This window comes from Gorilla gorilla, chromosome 9, assembly GCF_029281585.2.
Source record: "Gorilla gorilla gorilla isolate KB3781 chromosome 9, NHGRI_mGorGor1-v2.1_pri, whole genome shotgun sequence".
NCBI lineage: Eukaryota > Metazoa > Chordata > Mammalia > Primates > Hominidae > Gorilla > Gorilla gorilla.
The window spans coordinates 123,998,867-124,017,027 of NC_073233.2; the positions used below are offsets into that span (position 1 = coordinate 123,998,867).

General features: G+C 45.1%; 1 long non-coding RNA gene across 2 annotated transcripts in view; it reads right to left on the reverse strand.

Annotated features, from left to right (window-relative positions):
* Positions 1 to 18,161, reverse strand: part of LOC129525561 (uncharacterized) — a 565,073-nt gene that overhangs the window by 171,298 nt on the left and 375,614 nt on the right. For both annotated transcript variants that reach the window (XR_010129200.1, XR_008669950.2), the window contains exon 3: positions 14,392 to 14,477. This is a non-coding gene — a long non-coding RNA (uncharacterized lncRNA). The remainder of the gene's footprint in view (positions 1 to 14,391; positions 14,478 to 18,161) is intronic.

The following is an 18,161-nucleotide window of genomic DNA, read 5'->3' on the forward strand; positions in this document are numbered from 1 at the left end:
CAGAGCAGGGGCTTGAAAAGCTCGTGTGCTTTTGGTGTTGCCCTCTTGCTCATTTTGGAACTTGGCCACCCGGCTAGCTTGCTAAATTATGAGTCACATGACCCAGCCACCCCATTAGCTTCAGCCTGCACCAGACGTGTGAGTGGAGCCACCTGGGCAGGCCAGTCAGCCCCACAGACAACCCTCCTGTATGTCAGTGAGCCCAGAGATCAGCCTAGCCCAGCCCAGATGGAATTACCCAGAAGAATCATGATCTAAATAACTGGGGGTTGTTTTAAGCCAGTAAGTTTTGGGGTAGCTTACTACACAGCCAACACTGACTGATAACCCTGGTTGGGAAGGCAATGTGTTTAGAGACATGAAAATTAGAACCAGCACATCCCAGCTGGAGATCCTGTGGGGTAAGAACGCAGTTGGGGCTTTTTATCTCCATTTGCAAAACAAGATGGCTTCATACCCTCCCAACACTTATCCCGGTCCCTGCTCTCCTTTTCCCTTTTTATCCATCATGCTTCCAGCAGGGGCAGGAAGCAGACGTTCCGTTCTTGGCATTACGCACCTGCTAAAGGGAGAGAGAGTGTTTGCTGTGGTAGACCAGACAGGGGAATGGAAGGCCTGATAATTAGCCCATCCTCTGACAAACCCTGGGTTCCAACAAAAGGAGCTGGACCAATCAGCCGAGCAAAATTATCAGCACTAATCTCCCAGCCCCTCCTTAATGCCGGCCCTTTTGTGGCCAGCACCTGGCAGGGACTGTTAAGCCATCACGTTCTCCCCACTGCCCTGCACCCCCAACCCATCCCCACTCTCTTTTTCTCTCTTTCTCAAGTTGTTACCACACAAGCATCACGTAAGGAATCAAATAGGGACAGGTCCTATTGTTCAGCAAAGAGGCAAGAAAAAAATAATCAAAAAGGCAGGGGACTTAAAAAAAGACCAGAATTATTTCTCAAATAGAATGGGAAAATCTAACATGCCTTATCACTACAGAGAACAAGCACTGTGCAAACACCCAGGCCTCTGACTGGCATGCCGGTTGTTTTGAATAGACGCATGACATTGTCAAGGAACCTGCCATTGTGTTGCTGAAAGGCACTTGCAACATTGCATAAAAATCAGGCGTTCGTGTCACCCTCAGACTAGTCAAAGCTGCTGTTTTTTCTTTCTCTTTTTGAAAGAAGAAAGAAGGAAAATAAGAAATGTCCCCAGAATAAGACCTTCAAAGCCAGATAAACGTTATTTCTGAAAGGCATCGGAAACTGGGCATCCAAGCAAAGCCACCAACTAAAGAGGTTTTCTATTTGTTGAAAGTTCCAGTGGGCAATAAGGAGGTATGAGGCTGGTGTGGGGCCAGAGTCATGGCTTTTCCTGTAGATGGAACTCTCTGGCTTGAAGTGTTGTCCAGTCCTTCTAGATTCGTCCAGCTCTTGCAGTCATCTCTTCTCTTCTTGGTCACTTCCATTGTGTGGTGTTAAGTGTTCCTCAAGCCCTACAGTGTCCCTCTGGTGTCTTTCACTTTTCAGGGAGAAAATGAAGTTTCCGACCTTTGCAATTCCCGAGGGACCTAAACTCAGCTCCAGGGACCTGGATTGTCTCTGTCACCCTTGAGCCACTCTGGGGAGCTCAGGCTGACCAGGACTCTTCCTCAGCCTCATCTGCACATTGCAAACAGCCTGAAGCCTTCTCACTATGCCCAGGTCACTGTGTGATGACTACGGGCGAGGGTTTGATTGTTCCCAGTATGAAATACATGAATTTATCTTCCACGGACCAGAGATGCTAGAGCTTGGGAAAGTCATCACAGAAGGGGGTGGCGTGTTCTGTCTGACCATTGCATTGAGACACAACTCTTCCAGCCTCCTAAAGTCTTACCACAGGATAAAGTGAGATTCAGGAGTCTATGGAGAAGCCAAGAGATTTGTAAATGCGTATAAAGCTCAGACTGTGTTCTAATCGATTGCTGTTCCTTACAGTTCCAGAAATTCAGCCTTTAAGAAGAGGGAAGAATTTAACTCTAATATTGATCTGACTTCCTGGGTGCCCTTGGGGAGGAGGGTCAGCTGGGAAACCAGTTCTGGGTGGGCAGTGTGGTTGACGTATGCTCCCTAATTGCAAGCTTTGTTTTGTTCAGCTGCTCCTAGATTTCTGGCTTTTAACAAATGGCCCTTGGTCTACACCTGCTGTCCTCAAGGGGAAGATGAGAAGCCTCTTAGCACCTAGAGGCTGCCCCTACAGTATGCCGACTTCCTTTCCCAAGGGGGTAGGTGCAGAGCAAAGAACTGTGGACCTACATGGGCGGGTGTTAGCTCCACTCCCAACCTACGGCATGCTCTTGGGTTGGCCACTTGACCGCTTTGCGTCTTTGCTTCCTCATGGGTAAAATTTACTTTATTTTATTTATTTATTAATGCCCTACTTGTTCCAGGATGGATTTAAGGTGGCTTATGTCTAAAATGAGGGGATTAAACAAGCTGATCCCTTCTAAGGTATCCTCCCCGCTCCAGGATGCTCTGGCAGTCTTACTTGCCACTTGATGTTGCAAAGTCTGCAGTTCAATTCCAAGTTAGAGGAATGCCAGCTGCCCCTTGAGTGTGAGTGATTCATAGTCACAAAGGGACTGTGGGATTGACTGGGGAGATGTGTGCTTTGTGCTGTAGTAACACTTCGTGCTTGGGGTTTCACATCAGCAAACCAAATTATGGGTATTAACAAATTTCATACTCACACACTTTTAATAGCAGAGTTTCTACATTAGGACAATTTCCAATTGGTTCCCTATGGATAATAATTCTCTTTTAAATACTCGGCAAAATAATACAGCCCCTTACCAGTTCTCAGCTCTGTGGAGTCTGTCTGTGAGCTCCTGCAGCTCTGCCTATCACTCATAGGCCACAGGAGCTTGAGGTCTGAAAAGCCAATTTGGGGCACTTTAATCTAAGAGAGACACTGACCAACAGGAGTTTGTCCTGAGGACTGTTATCAGAGAAAGAAAGATCTGGAAATAGTGCCTTATGGGGAACAGTTGGTGAAGCTGGGGATGTTTCAGGAAAGAGAAGACTTCCTATGTTTGCAGAGTTACCATGATAAAGAGAGGCCACGGGACCACTGTGGAGGTGTCAGAGCTGCTCATTAGTGGAATGGGGTGTCTCGGGAGGTGATGAGTTAGAAGCACTGCAAGTTCCAAACAGAGGCTGGGCGAGCACCTGCAAGGAGGAATGAATGACATCTTCTGTCCAATTTAGCAAATATGTATTGAGCATCTACTAGGAAACAGGTTGTTATGAGGTAGGTGCCGCGGGAGATTGAAAAGCAAACTGTTATTCACTATTAATTAGAATTCTTCTGGCTACAAGCAACAGAAACCAATTGGAGGTGTTAGTCAAAAACATGGCTATTTATTATAAAGATGTAGGGATATCCTTCATCTAAAGGTACAAGGATGTTGCTGAAGCAAACCAGAATCAGAGTCTCAAACAACAGCAGGCTTCATTTCTTTGCTCCTGTCTTATATCTTTTCATTCTTCTCTCTCTCCTCTCCATAACAGCTTTCTCTGCTTCTTCTAATTGGAAACATGGCAGTTGACATATTGCAGACCTAACTTCCTCTCCACCCCAATTCTTCATTTTCCAGGAAGGGACCCTAATTGGTCCAACTTGGGTTAGTTGACCATCTGATAAGCAGAGTTCCTAGGGGGCACCACTGTAACCTGTGATTGGACTTAAGTCAGGGAAATTGCCAGAAAGGGGTAAAGACTGGAAAACAATGTTCATGACACAGACATAGCTCCAGGTCTCAAGGAGATTACAATCCAGAGGAGAAGCAGACACAGAAACAATGAACTCTAGTATAAGACTGACTGTGGAACATGCTAGAACAGACATGCCTGGCCCAGATGGAACCTGGAGAGCAGAGGTTGAGGAATTCTGACAGAGAGAACTAGAAGGCTTCATGGGAAAGAGATAGCGTTGTGGTCCAATGATTTTTTTTTTTTTTTTTTTTTTTGCTGTTGTTGGTATTTTGTGGTCCAATGGTTTTTTTTTTTTTTTTGCTGTTGTCGGTATTAGTGACAGTGAATTTTTAATTTCATGAATAATAAGTACATATTATAAAAAATAATTGACTATCTCCTCATTGCTAATCATGACACATATTCTTTTAGACTCTGTCCATAAATTTACATTGAAGTAGATATACTTGTATTAAAAAATGATTGTTTTGCATAAATAAAATACTTATGTAATTTTACAACTTCTATTTTTCATTCAATATTTTTGAAGAGCTACCCATAATAGTATGTATTAGACCTACCCTATTCTTTTTAACTGATGCATATTATCTTGTCATATGACTACAATTTATTTGAGTGTAATACAATGTATCTGTTCATCAATTGATAGGAATCTGGGACATCTTTGTACGTACCACTTTGTGCAGTAGTACAACTGTTTCTCTGGATACAGAGAAGTGAAATTGCTGGGTCATGGTACATGTACATTTAAAATTTCATAGCAACTGATGACCTGTACTCCAAAGCAGCTGTCCTAATTTATTCTCCATCATCAGCGTATGAGAGTGCTTCACAACACTTACACTTTACAAACGTTTACCATTCTTGTGGGTAAAAAGAGGTTTCTCACTGTTGCTTTGATTTCCATTTCCCTAATTACCAGTGTGCTGCATACCTTCAGTTTGCCCCCCAGACTCACTCTCCACATTTTTCCACTCCATTTTCTAGGAAGCTGACCTGTCAGGATGGTATCGACAGGATCCTTGCTCTTGGTTGGATTTAGCCAATAGAAGACCCAGAGGGTAGGAGGAGAATGAGGTTGGGGGATTTATTCCCTCTCCTTCTCTTCTGCCTTGCAAGGGTGGTGCATCCTTGTGCCCAAAGCCACAGCTCTGTCAGAAAAGCCCCTGCAGAGCCCTTCCAGGTTTTGACTCTCATGTGCATCTTCAGCCTTGGGGTGGTTACAGTTCCCTCTTTATCAAACCATCTATATCCTTGCTGATATTTTGCTGCTTGTTCTCTCAATTACTGAGAGGAATATGTTAAACCCTATGTGTGTGTGCATTTCTGTTTTTCCCTTTAGATTTGTCCATTTTTACTTCCTGTATTTGAAAATCTTTTATTAGGTTCATAGACATTTAAGATTATTATGTCATTTTAAAGGATTGTCCCATTACATAATGACTTTATTTCTGGTAATTTTTTAGTCTTGAAATCTATTTTTTGAAAGAAATATAGCCACATGAGCTTTTTAATGCTTATACTTTGCAGTTTACATCTTTTATTTTCAACCTGTCTTTATTTTTCAACCTGTCTTTATTTTGAGATTTAAATATTTTTAAATGCCATATAGTTGGGTTTTTAATGGCTTTTTTAGGGGGCAGGTAGAGTCCATGCTATTATGTTAAAATATATATAACAAAATTACATGTATCACAAAATTACTGGCCACAGGATATTGTATCACTCCTTGCTTAAATCCAGTCCATACCTTTATAAACAACTCCTTTATTATACTTTCCTCAAAGTATCTAGTTTTGCCCTCTGTTTCTTGCTGGGGCTTTGAGTAATAAAATCAGTGAGGCTGAGCATCTCTTCATGTTTCTATTTGCCATATTAATGTTCTCTATGAATTTCCTGTTCATATCCTCTGCCCAGTCTTTCACGTTAGAATGACTCCTTGATTTGTAGGCAGTCCTCATATGCATAACCTCAATCATCATCCCGTTAGACACCTTGCAAATATTTAAGTTTGCGTGTTGCCATTTGAACTTTGTTCATGGCATCTTTGTGACTGGCGAGTTTTAATTTTTGATGTAGTAGTTATATTTATCAATCCTTTTTACTCTGTCAAGGGTCAGCACATTTTCAGTAAATGTCCAAATGAATATTTTTGGCTTTCTGAGTTATGCAGTCTGTGTCACCAACTACTCAACTCTGCTACTGTAGCTCTAAAGCAACCACAGACAATATATAAACAAACGGATGTGGCTATGTCCCAATACATCGGGTTTTTTAAGAAAATTTGGTGGGCCAGATTTGGCCCATGGAACAGCAGTTTGCCAACCTCTGTTCTATATATTTTGCTTATTTTCATCTACATAAGGAGGCCCTTCCTATCCTGAGGTCATAAACACATTATTCTGTTGTCTTTTCTAAACATTTTGGATATTTTTATATTTAGGTTTTTCAGCTATTTGGAATTGATTTTTAGTAACTGATACTAGGTAGAGAATCTACCTCTATTTTTTTTTCCTCAATGAATAGTCAATTGCTCCACTCCAATTTATTGTGCAACTGATGTGAAATGCCACCCTTGTTTATTTATTCAACAAATATCTTATGCCTATTATGTGCCCAACAAATATGCTTCTGGGCTTGGCATTCTAGACTACCCACCAGTTTGTCTATTTGCAAGTCAATATTGTAGAATTTTACTGTTTAAATATGATACATTTATAGTATGTTTTGATATCTAAGAGGGCAAGTCCCCCTTCCTTTTTTTCATTTAATTATCTTGATTTTCTTGATATTTATTTTTCAATATAGATTTCAAAATTAACTTGTCAAGTTCTATGAAAAATCTTGTTGGGATTTTGATTGGGAGTATATTAAATATTTATAGATTCATTTGCAGGAATTGACATCTTTGCAATATTGAATCTTCTTTATCAGGCATATAGTAAATGTCTTCCTTTGCCCAGGTTTCCTTTTATGACCATAATGTCTGTGAACTGTATTGTCTTCTTTGTCCTGTCTGTTACCTATGTGTCAGGGTAGCCTCAGACTAACAGGTGAACTTGGCCCTCATCTCAAACTTTCCTTCTCGTTTTCTAGGATTCTCTAGGAAATCAGTGAGAAATTGGTTGATATGGAAGAGGAGACTTTCTTATTCTAAAATTATACTACAGCTCTAAGAAACAGAGTTTCCTTGGGTGCATACGACTCCAGGCCATGTGAGCAAATACTTTCTTTTACATGCAGCATCAGGATCCAAAGACAATCTTCTGAGGTTAGGTATTTAGGAGGATATGATTGTGCATGTAGTATCATCCAGCTAAACGTGGTGATTTAAAGACTTTCAACAAATATTTAGTGAGTGAGTACCATGAGCCAGGAATTGTGTTAGCTTCTGGGGCACAGAGAGAATGATCTACAGTCTCAGTGTCATGAATTTCCAGTTCAGGATTGAGGAGCAGGGCTAGGAGTCACAGACAGCTGACCAGATAATTGTCCTCTAAGAGCAGTGAACAGGGTGCTATGGAATCACAGCATGGAAGACTTAGCTGACCTGAGACACAGCAAAGATTTTCTGGAGGGATGATGCCTATGCTGAGCCTTGATGAAGCAGTAAGCTAAGCCCAGCAAAGTAGGAAGGGCGCTCTGGGGAGAAGAGGAGGTCTTCATAAAAACAGTGAAATATGAAACCTCCCGCTGCTTGCAGTAAAGGAATTATAAGCAGTTTAGCATCACTATAGAGTGCAATGCAAGGAAGAAAGAGGCAGAAGACAAGGCTTCAGAGATAAGCAGGAATCATAGAGTACCTTGTCCAGTACTCCACAGAGCTTGAACTTCCAGTTTTTTGTCTTTTTTTTCCTGTAGTGTTGATGGTTTTTTTTTCTGGAGCCTGGAAATGACTTTGTTGGAGTTGTTTAACAACATACTGGCTCAGTATAGAGTATAAATTTAATGCACATAAGACCAAAGTCATGGAGACCATTAAGAAGAAATTCAACAGTCCAGTTCAAAGAGAAGGCTGGTCTGAACTAGGGAGGGAGGAAGGAGCTGGGTCCCTAACCCACCATGTGCTACACTAGCTAAAAGCACAGGCCCTGCAGTTGGGAGACCTGGGTTCAGTCTCTACTGGAAGCAGGAACTTGGCTGAGCATCTTTGCTGCTCTAAGCTCCAGGTCCTCATCTCTAAAAGAGAAATAATGGCACCTATTTCACTAATTTATTATGAGGATTGAATGAGGTAACAAATGGCTGGCACATAGCAGATGCTCAATAAACATTTGTGGAAGTGCTGTCGAAGGTGACAGAAGTCACAGGCTTATTTACTGCAGATGTCTGAGGAATCCGTGTGTTTAGCTTTATTGTAAAGGAAGGGCAGGGGAAATAAAATGAGAATACTTGCCTCGTTGGTCCTACAGGGAAAATGTTTGGTAGACCAATGGGGGAAAAACGTTCTCTTCAAAGTGCTTAACAATTATCTTGGTTTGTGAGCATTTCACAGGTTTTGAAACAATAAGCTTTGGCTTGTGGTTGGGGACAGATCAGTTGTGTCCCCAGCACTGGAGATAACACACGGACCTAGGCTTGGGGGAAGCGAGAAAAGTCATCATCCCCTTTATCCTTGAACCATGGAGACCAGGAGAACCAGGTCCATGTGCTAGTCAGAACTGGCAGGAAATGGGACGGGCTAGATTGGGAAAAACATGAAATTTGTTTGAGAAAACCTGGATTTAGATCTTGGCTGTCTCACCATTATTTGTTCTGTAACCTTGAGCATGGCTTATAAGTACTCCTTGTCTCAGTTTCCTCATTTGTAGAGAGGGAATTATAAATAATAATGATGGGATACACATATATATCTTCACATAGTTGTAAAATTCGAAGGAGATGGTGGGGGTGGCAATGCCATTAACTATCGAATGATGTTTAAATGTTAGTTATGATTTTGCTAAGTGAAGGTGGGGCCCGGGGGCAAGGCTGGGTATCTGGAAGCTCCACACCACAGCCCAGCAAGCTTCAAGTTCAGGAAAGAATTCAATTATTGCAGCGTGTAATTTTCTGTTTGCAAAGCTCATATTGTGTATGTAATTGAATCAGAATAAAGAGATCCAGAGGCTGCGGGCTTGGGATAAGGCTTTGGAGCTGGACTCCAGTGAAGCCAGGCTGGAGGGGTGTTAGCTGGAGGGGGCTGGCTAGGGGAGGGAAAGAGGGAGGGGACAAGGGCACAGGGAGCAGAGTGCCAGGTGGGCCCTGAGAGCAGACAGGGGACTGCTCCTGGTTTTGCTTGGTTCTCTCGAGCCTTGTTTTCCCCCATAGATCCAGAGGCTCCCTCTGGAGAGGGTTGGAGAGCATCTCTAGGGATCACTTATCCTTGGCTGGACATCTCTGTTCTCTTTTGCTGGAACAAGGAGGCCATGTCCTGCAGTGTGAAGAGTCTCTCCTGTCTTACCTCACCCCATCCTCTTGCATCAGCATGACTGCCCACCTCCTGTTCAATCGAAGTGAAATTAAAGCCGAGGAAGGGGCCTCTGGAGAAGGGGCATCAGGCCAGGTTGGGGGTCATGAGTGAGATTTGGAGGAGGATGGTGAAGCACCCTGGTTTGTCTGGGACTGCCCCAGTTTTAACACTCAGGGGAATCTCTCAATTCTGAGATCACTGGGGATGGTTGGCCACCCTAATTTAGGGAAAGGGTAGATTTCAGAACCTAAGGAACCAGGTGGTTCTCTCTTGGCTTCGGCAGACAATATTCTCCCAAGGCCAGAAGGTAGCACACCTGCCAAGTGTGGGCAATGCAGGAGCACATGGCCGCTGCTGGCTTCTCTGAGGTAAGGGCCCGTGGGATAACACAAGAAGCGGAGGGAAGGAGGCAGCTCCAGGAAGGAGGGAGGGAAAAGTCCATCTCCCAGCTCTCTCTGAGTCATCTGTCCCCAAGGCTGGCTCCTTTGTCCCAGCTTGCACTGACTGTCTAAATGGTCCCTCTTGCTTCCTTTCCTGGTGGTCCCTTCCCCAACTGTAGACTCACAACCCCTCTCTATCTTCTCCACCAGCCCACTGTGTCCCTTCCTTGCCTCTCCTACCCTGGGGGAAGTGAGTGGGTTTGGCAGTGGGTCCAAGCCAGGAGACTAAGAGATTGGCAAAGTGCCAAGAGCAGGTCTGAGTCCAGCTGCCTAATGCCATTTCCTGAGCACTAACAAATCTGACTCCAAGACAAACAGCCAGCAGCACCTGGGAGAGAAGGAGAGTGGCAGCTCACGCAGGGGGAGGCAGGGGAGAGAGGAGGAAACGGGACTGGGACAAAGACAAAGTGAGAAAAAAAACCCACACAGCACACCCAGCCCAATGGCCCAGAATCTCTCCCACGTCTGCAGAATCAGAAACACTTATTAATAGCCAGCAAAAGGCAAAGAGGAAGTGTCTCATTGTCTGCTGCTGTCATTCCTCACTCTGACGAGCACTTAAAATGTCAAGACCCCTTTCAGCAGCTATGCACAAGCAATCAGGCCCTCTCATCGGTCACTGCGGTTTCCCAGCCACTGCATCTCAGTCCTTACGACTTCTTTCCACGCTATGTTTGCAGACAAGGCATGTGAGAGCAACACAAACAAGCACTGTCTGTTGGAAGGATGGCCTGCGTTGAGGGATCCAGGAGACAGGGGAGGGATGGGGCGAGGGATGGGGGTAGGAGGAGGTGGCCGGATCCTGCAGGCCTGCTCTGGGATGTCAGAGAAAAGGTCATCATTTGGAGGACTGAGAGCCTGGGCCTGGGGTGGGAGCAGAGAGTGGAAGGTTTACCTTGAACCAGAGGGTGGGAGCTGTCTGCTATTGTGGAAAGGAGATTCCACCTGTAACTTCTAGACAACAAAGGATTGTTTTCTGTTAGTGAGGGTTCTGGTTGATCACTGTCTCTTTTGAGGACAAACAAGACAGAATGCAATGGAGCTGCAGCAGGTAGGATTGAGGTGGGATAGAAGGACGGACCTCCTGATCCATAGTAGTAGCTGTGAAACAAAACTGGGCTGGAGAAATCACTTTCCTTGAGGATGTTTACCTGCTATTACATTGCCTCTGCCTAATGCACTTGGGTGGAGGCCTGGGGTGTGGGTTGAAGCCAGAGGGGGTGGGGGTGGCAGAAGACAGTGATTGAGATTCAGAGCTTTTTCTATCACATTGTATCTCTTATTGTATGGGTTTGCTACAGCTGTGGCCATACAGTACCACAGACTGGGTGGCTTAAATGACAGAAGCTATTGTCTCACAGTTCTGGAGGCTGAAAGTCTAAGATCAAGGTGCTGGCAGGGCCAGTTCCTTCTGAGGGCTGAGGGGAACCTGCTCCACACCTCTCCCCTGGCTTCTGATGGTTTGCCAGCCATCTTTGGAGTTCCTTGGCTTGTGGAAGCATCACTCTGACTCTGCTCTCATCTCCGCATGGCATTCTCCCTCTGTGTGGGTCTCCATGTTTAAATTTCCCCTTTGTGTAAGGACATAGTCACGTTAGGCTAAGGGTCCACCCTACTCCAGGGTGACCTCCTCTTAACAAATTACATCTGTACAGACCCTATTTCTAGATAAGATCACATTCTGAAGGACTGGGGCTTAGGACATCAACATATAAATGTCAAGGTGACACAACAAACACATAATACTTATCAATCAGAAAGAAATAAAAGGGCATCCAGAGGGTGACCTAGAAAGCCAGGAGTTGGAGAGAGAATTCCAGCACCTACATCCTTTGTTCAACAAAGATACGTTCTTGTTATTTGTTTCTGTTGGAGCAGCCAGGACCTGTTTCTCAAACTGAGATCTTTCCCATAGCTCCCTCTTTACTCTCCCAAAACAGAAGAACAGAACAGCTGGAGCCGACAGTTCTAGATGTTCCCTTGGAGGGGAGCCCATGGCCACCTTAGCCTAAAGGACAGCTAGTGACCCAAGCATTCTAACCACCAGAAAACTCACAAACGGGACTGGGGACACTCTAAACTCTCCATTGCAGGTTTCAGGAAAGACTTGGCAAATCTGCTCACCTATGAAAGGAAAGAAGGTGAAATGATTTTGTATTTTGTTTTCCACTGACCTGGCTATGACACAGCCGAGGATCTGGTGAATGTTCAAAGAGAAATTAGCCTGTTGTTGAACATTCTCCATAATGTCCATCCAATTCAATTAGTTAATAGAATCACAAAATGTCAGTGCGGGAGTACAGGGCTAATTCAATCCGAGCTCATTTCGTAGATGAAGAAAGCAATGCTGAAGAAAGGTAAAGAGTTTCCCCCACACACAATCAGGCTCCTGAGTGGAAGCACTTAGGTTTGCAGGCTCCCAACCAGGGCCCAGGACAAGACACTGCCTGGCTGGAGGCAGGGTTGGGTGTGGCCTAAAAGAACACAGCTCCTGCCCTCAGGGAGCTAACTGTCTGGTAGGAGGAGCAGGGCCCATTGCTGCTGATCACTGGCAGTGGGGAGTGCTTGGTGCGTGCCCCTGCCTCCCCTCTGTGTTCCTAGGGGCTGGCGCTGTCTCTCCAGCCCGGCATAGCTGAAGCTGATTAGCTGATGTGCAAAAGGAAATCCAGACTTGGGCCTTTAAAGCACTGAGCTCACAAGCAGAAGCCCTGTGAGCAGGAGATGGCATCCTAGTGTAGCCCAGCCTTCCTGCTCTCTCATGGCAATCCCCAGTCCCTCCAGCTTCCTCCAAACCCAGTCACAAACAGAGAAGAGGCCAAAAGGGAGTGTTTGAGAAGGTGTGAAGGCCCACCCATGGCAGCTAAGGCCAAGCTCAGCTGTCTGTAGTTTCCTCAGTCTCCCCATTCCCCCTTGCCTGGGCCAGTGGACTCAGCGCTTATGAAATCCACAGTTTCCACTCTGTGTCAGCCTTCCCCTCCCTCTCCCAGACCCTGGCAGCCACTTATTCCTAGGTGAGGCCAGGAGAGCCCCTGAAGGCAGGCTGGAAGCCATCCATCTTCACTGAGCTCTCTGGTTTTCCAGGAGCCCCAGGGTCCTAAGTCATCCCTAGAGACACCCCAGGTCTGGGAAGGGAAAGGGGGTTAGAATGATGGGCTGGCTGGCTGCCTCCTCGGCCTCCTACCCCTGGGATTGGGAGGGAATTGGGCTCATCTTCTGATCTGAGAGGAAAGGAAGCACCAAGGGAATGGGATTTGAGTTTCAGAAGGGGGTGTCAAAGGGATGAGGATTTAAAAATAAACAGAAGAGCCAGCAGAGTCTTTTTAGCGATAGCCATGGTAACGGACACTGCTGGAGTCATAGCCGGCGCGGGGCCTGTTCCTGAAGCTTCAGAAATGTATGCAGTGTTACGCCATCTTCCAATCCCCTTTGTCATTGTTGCTGTTGCTGTTGTTTTAAATTCTCCAGGATGAGGAACCCAAACCCAGGAGAGCACCCCTACATTCTCATATGCACATCCAGGCCCCTCTCCTCCCAGGGTCCCTCTACACATGTGTTCACAGAGCCCTGTGTACACTCAGGCGTGTGCACCCATGCTAACACAAAGACACGCCCTGCTGTGCTCATATGCTCACACCTACAGAAACATAGATGTGTGCCCGTGTATCTTCTCACATTCCTACGTATGCTGAAAAACGCATACTACGGTAGCCAGGTGGAGGCTGGAGACTTGAATCAAAGCCTCCTGATGCTCTATCCAGCCTCCAAAATCATTTTTGTACGTGTGGGCACTCACAGTTTAATCTGACATCTTTTCTACACATTTGCATACTTGCCCACAGGAAGTCTGTGGTTATGTGCTGTATGGATGTCTTCACACCCAAGGTCTGGCATAGATGTGGGAACACACTTGTATGTCCAAGTACATATGATTGACGTATCTCTCCTTACCCAACCTGCTTGACTATACGTGCAATTGTGTTCCAAGTCAGCTCCCTCAAATGTATGCACTTGAGCAAAAGCAAATGCATGCTTGCCTTCCCCTGTTCTGACCACATAATGGTTTCTCATAGCCAGGAGGGCACACTCGTATGTTCAAGCACAAGGACTCCAATGCAGCCTGGCAAAGCCATGTGGTCTAGAGTTATCCTTCTTCCTACTTGGCACTTTCCCCTCACTCTCTCTCCACTCTCTTGCTGTCACTTTAAACTTCAGCAAAGCACACCGAGTCAATGCCTTTCGTATGCCCCACAAAAGGTGGGGAGAAGAAACACAGACAGTCACAGACAGCCCTAGACTCAGCTTTGAGGCCCTTGGCTTCCTCAGCAGGCAAAATCAAGCAGAAATGCAATACCAGAGCCAGTATGTTTTTAAAAAATTGCACAAGTCTCCCAAGAAGGCAGAAAAATCAAAGCTTCATCATTTAAAATCCCCACACAACAGAAGAAGAAATAAACAGAGCTCTCAGAAAAGGCTGAGGTTCCCCCACTTCTCCTTCCCAGAAGAAAAGACAAACAGAAAACAAATCAAAAACCAAATCTGGACTGAAAGGAGCAATTGTCGAATGGGTAGCTCCAGGCTGTCTTCTCACCCTAGGAAATATGCTCCCTGACCGCAGAACAGGAATGAGAAGGGGCTCTAGCAGGAGTTGGTCAGAGGGGCAGCCTGCATTAGGCTGGCCCAAGCAATGAGATACTTGTTCCTGGGGAATGGGGCAGGAAAAATCTCAGACTTTGGAGGGAAACAGACTTACGTGTGATGCCAGGTCTCCGGGTCTCTCATTTAGTGGGCGTGTGACCTTGAACAAGGCCATTGGCCTCTGAGCCTCAGTTTTGTCACCTGTAGAGCAAAGATCAATGCAAGGTCCTTACTTCCAAGTCTGGTTATGAGGATCAAATGAGATGCCATAAAATTATTTCACAACTCAAATACATGTCTAGCAAATGGCCAAGGAAAGATCTCTGGATTCTAGAACATGGGGGGTCTGTAGACTCTGATCTTTGGTTACAACAAACGTTCAGAACATGACCAAGGAATGATCTGTGCCCCCACTCTCGAGGGAGGAAAGGCATCTAAGAGAAAGGGAGTGTGGGCATTACTGGCTCCTTTGTCCGTGTGCCTGAGGGTTGATGGTCTTTTTCTAACGAAGACCCAGGTCCTTTCTCCTGATATTGAAGGTCTCTCCTCTCAATAAATGAATAGGCTTTTTTTTTTTTTTTTTTTTTTTTTTAGAGATGAACGCTCGCTCTGTCACCCAGGCTGGAGTGCAGTGGCATGATCTTGGCTCACTGCAATCTCTGCCTCACAGGTTCTAGCAATTCTCTTGCCTCAGCCTCCCGAGTGGCTGGAATTACAGGCACATGCCACCACGCCTGGCTAATTTTTTGTATTTTAGTAGAGACAGGGTTTCACTGTGTTGCCCAGGCTGGTCTCAAACTCCTGAGCTCAGGCAATCCACCCGCATCGGCCTCCCAAAGTGCTGGGATTACAGGTGTGAGCCACCACACCCAGCCATGAATAGGTTTTTATTGCTCACCTACTCCATGCTTGGCCACATACCAAAGCTCAATGAGGGACCCATGGCCTATGTTTGGGCTCCTGCCTGCTCCTAAGCGCTGAACTTCACTTAAGGAGAACAGACTTTCGCCTGGGAAATAGTAAAGCATCCCTGTCTTAGTCTGCTCAGGCTTCCATCACAGAATACCACAGGCTGGGTGGCTTCACAAAAATTTATTTTCTGGAGGTTAGAAATCCATAAACAAAATGCTGGCAGATTCTGTGGCTGGCTCAGGTTCTCTTTCTGGCTTGCAGACTGATGCTTTCTCCCTGTGCCCTCCCATGGCCTTTCCTGAGAGACAGAGAGGTCTCCAGTGTTCCTCCTCTTTGTATAAGGCCACTGGTTGGTTCTACCTGATTCAGAAGTCACCCTTATAACCTCACTGAACCTTCATTACCTTTCTATAGGCCCTGTCTCCAACTACAATCACATTGGTGTTAGGGCTTTGGCATAGGAATTTAGGAGGAGGCTGGGCGTGGTGGCTCATGCCTGTAATCTCAGCACTTTGGGAGGCCGAGGCGGGTAGATCACGAGGTCAGGAGATTGAGACCATCATGGCTAACACGGTGAAACCCCATTTCTACTAAGAATATAAAAAATTAGCCTGGCGTGGTGGCGGGAGTCTGTAGTCCCAGCTACTCGGGAGGCTGAGGCAGGAGAATGGCATGAACCCAGGAGGCGGAGCTTGCAGTGAGCTGAGATCGCACCACTGCACTCCAGCCTGGGCGACTCTGTCTCAAAAAAAAAAAAAAAAAAAAAAGATTTTGGGAGGAGACACAATTCGGCCCATAATAATCCCTAGCCCTCACGCCACCCCTCACTGAAGGTGGATATCAGTCAAAGCAGACCAGGCCAGGAGAGCGCTGCCTGGGGTAAGTGTTTAGTATGGGAAAGCCTAGAGGACACTAGGCCACTTTGCAGCAAGGAGAGAGCATTCGCACTTCATTCTTGGGTTATGCACACATAGCTGCAAACATGACCAAGAACAGTCTAAGAAGACTAGAACCCAGCGGGCAGATGTCAGAAAAGGCCAACTGCTGGGTCACATAAAGAAGGGTGTTGGAAACCAAACAGGAGCACTGTTCTTCCTTTGAAGAAAGTAGCAGTGCAATAGTGCTGTGCAGGACCAGACCTGAGACTCCAGCAGATACCTATTTGCAACGTCCCTCATCTCTTTGAAAAAGCACCTACATTCCTTTCAATGTCCAGCTCAAATACCATCTCTTCTGTAGGTCATCCCTAGCCCCAGACACACACACACCCCTCACAGGCATTTGCAAAAATCATTGCTTTATATTCTACGCATTCATAGTTGTTGATGCCAATCTTTGTAGCAGCACATTCAAATTGTCTATTACATTTTTGGTCATTTCCCACTAGTTACCGTGTAAGCTCCTTGAGGGTAGGAGTGTGTCCATCTGGTTCATAACTTTAACTTCATTGTATAATGTGGAGCCTGGTACTAGGGTGAACAACTATCCGGATTTTCCTGTGACTGACTTGTTTTCCAGGATGCCTGACTTTCAGTTCTAAAATTAGGATAATACCAGGCAAATGGAGCTAGTTGGTCACCCTACCTGGCATAAGGTAAGCACTTGATAAAATAGTTGATATGCAAACACTGCAATAGATAAGGAGCAGGTCCAGGAAAGAATTACAGAATGATCAATGTGATAAGGATGGCAGTAGGAAGCACCGTATGCAGACTTATTAAAGATAAACCTTTATTGGCCTAGAAGGAATAAGCTAAAAGGATATAATCCAAATCTATGTCATTGTGAGCTGAAAACACAAACAGCTTGAAGAATTTTGAATATATTATGGTTCACAGGGTCATAATGGGAGAAGCCAGAGCATTTGAGGGCAATCTATGGGTTTTTAAGGCTGTTGTACAAAAGGACAATATATTTGTCAAAATCTCTTAAAGACAGAGACTGGATTGCATGGCTCATGCATATAAATATGCATATAAATACGTGGGTGTTTCCCCACGTATCAATATTATTATTTTTCCATACAAATATTATTATAACAGCATCAAAATGAATTTTTAAGAATGTTTAAGAATGAAAAAAATAGTGGGTTAAGCCCAGACCAACAACTCATTTTTTTGTATATTATCTTTTAGTCCTTGCTCTTACTTTTACATAATTATAATCAGAGTGAACATACCATTTATATTCCATTTTTTAAAACCGAAGACTGTGTGGGAAACATTTTCTACATTGTTACTAGTCTCAACAGTTATTCTTTGTAATGGCAATGCAATAGTCTGTAACTCACTTAACCGTTCCCTTAGTGTTGGCATTTACATGCTTCTAGTTTTCCACTAATGAAGATAATCCTGCAATGAATAGCTATGCACGTGCTTCTTTTTCCTTCTTCTGTAATATTTCCTAATAATAAATATCTCAAACTGAAATTACTAGGTGGAGGGATAGAATAATGTTTATGACTCATCCATGCTTTCACCAAACATTTTTTGAAAACCTACTCCAGGCCAGAGACTGGGCTAAGCACGGGGAGTACAAAGATGGAAGAGTTAGTTTCTGCCGTCAGAAGGTTCACAGTCTGGCGGCAACACAGACACATAAACTACACGGTTCATAAATATTCCAGTTGTGGTAAGGGGGGCTACTGGGGTCCCAGGGAAATGATTCTCACTGAGCCAAGCAAGAGGCACATGGTTGAGCAAGCCATTCCAGAACAGGATCTACTTGCCCTGCAAATGCAGGAAATGTCAATCTGGAGGGCATGGTGGAGAAGGAAATTCCAGACAGAGAAAATAGCAAGATCTAAGTCATGACAGCAGTAGAAAACATGGGGTATTCCAGGAATTGCTGGTGGCTTGATCATATCAGGGCAAAGACGTGCCTGCAGAGAGGGTCTGGAGAGGCTGATGACAGGAGATAAGGCTGATGGAGACCAGGCTGAGCAGGAGGTGGCCCACCTGCGGACCCTGCCAT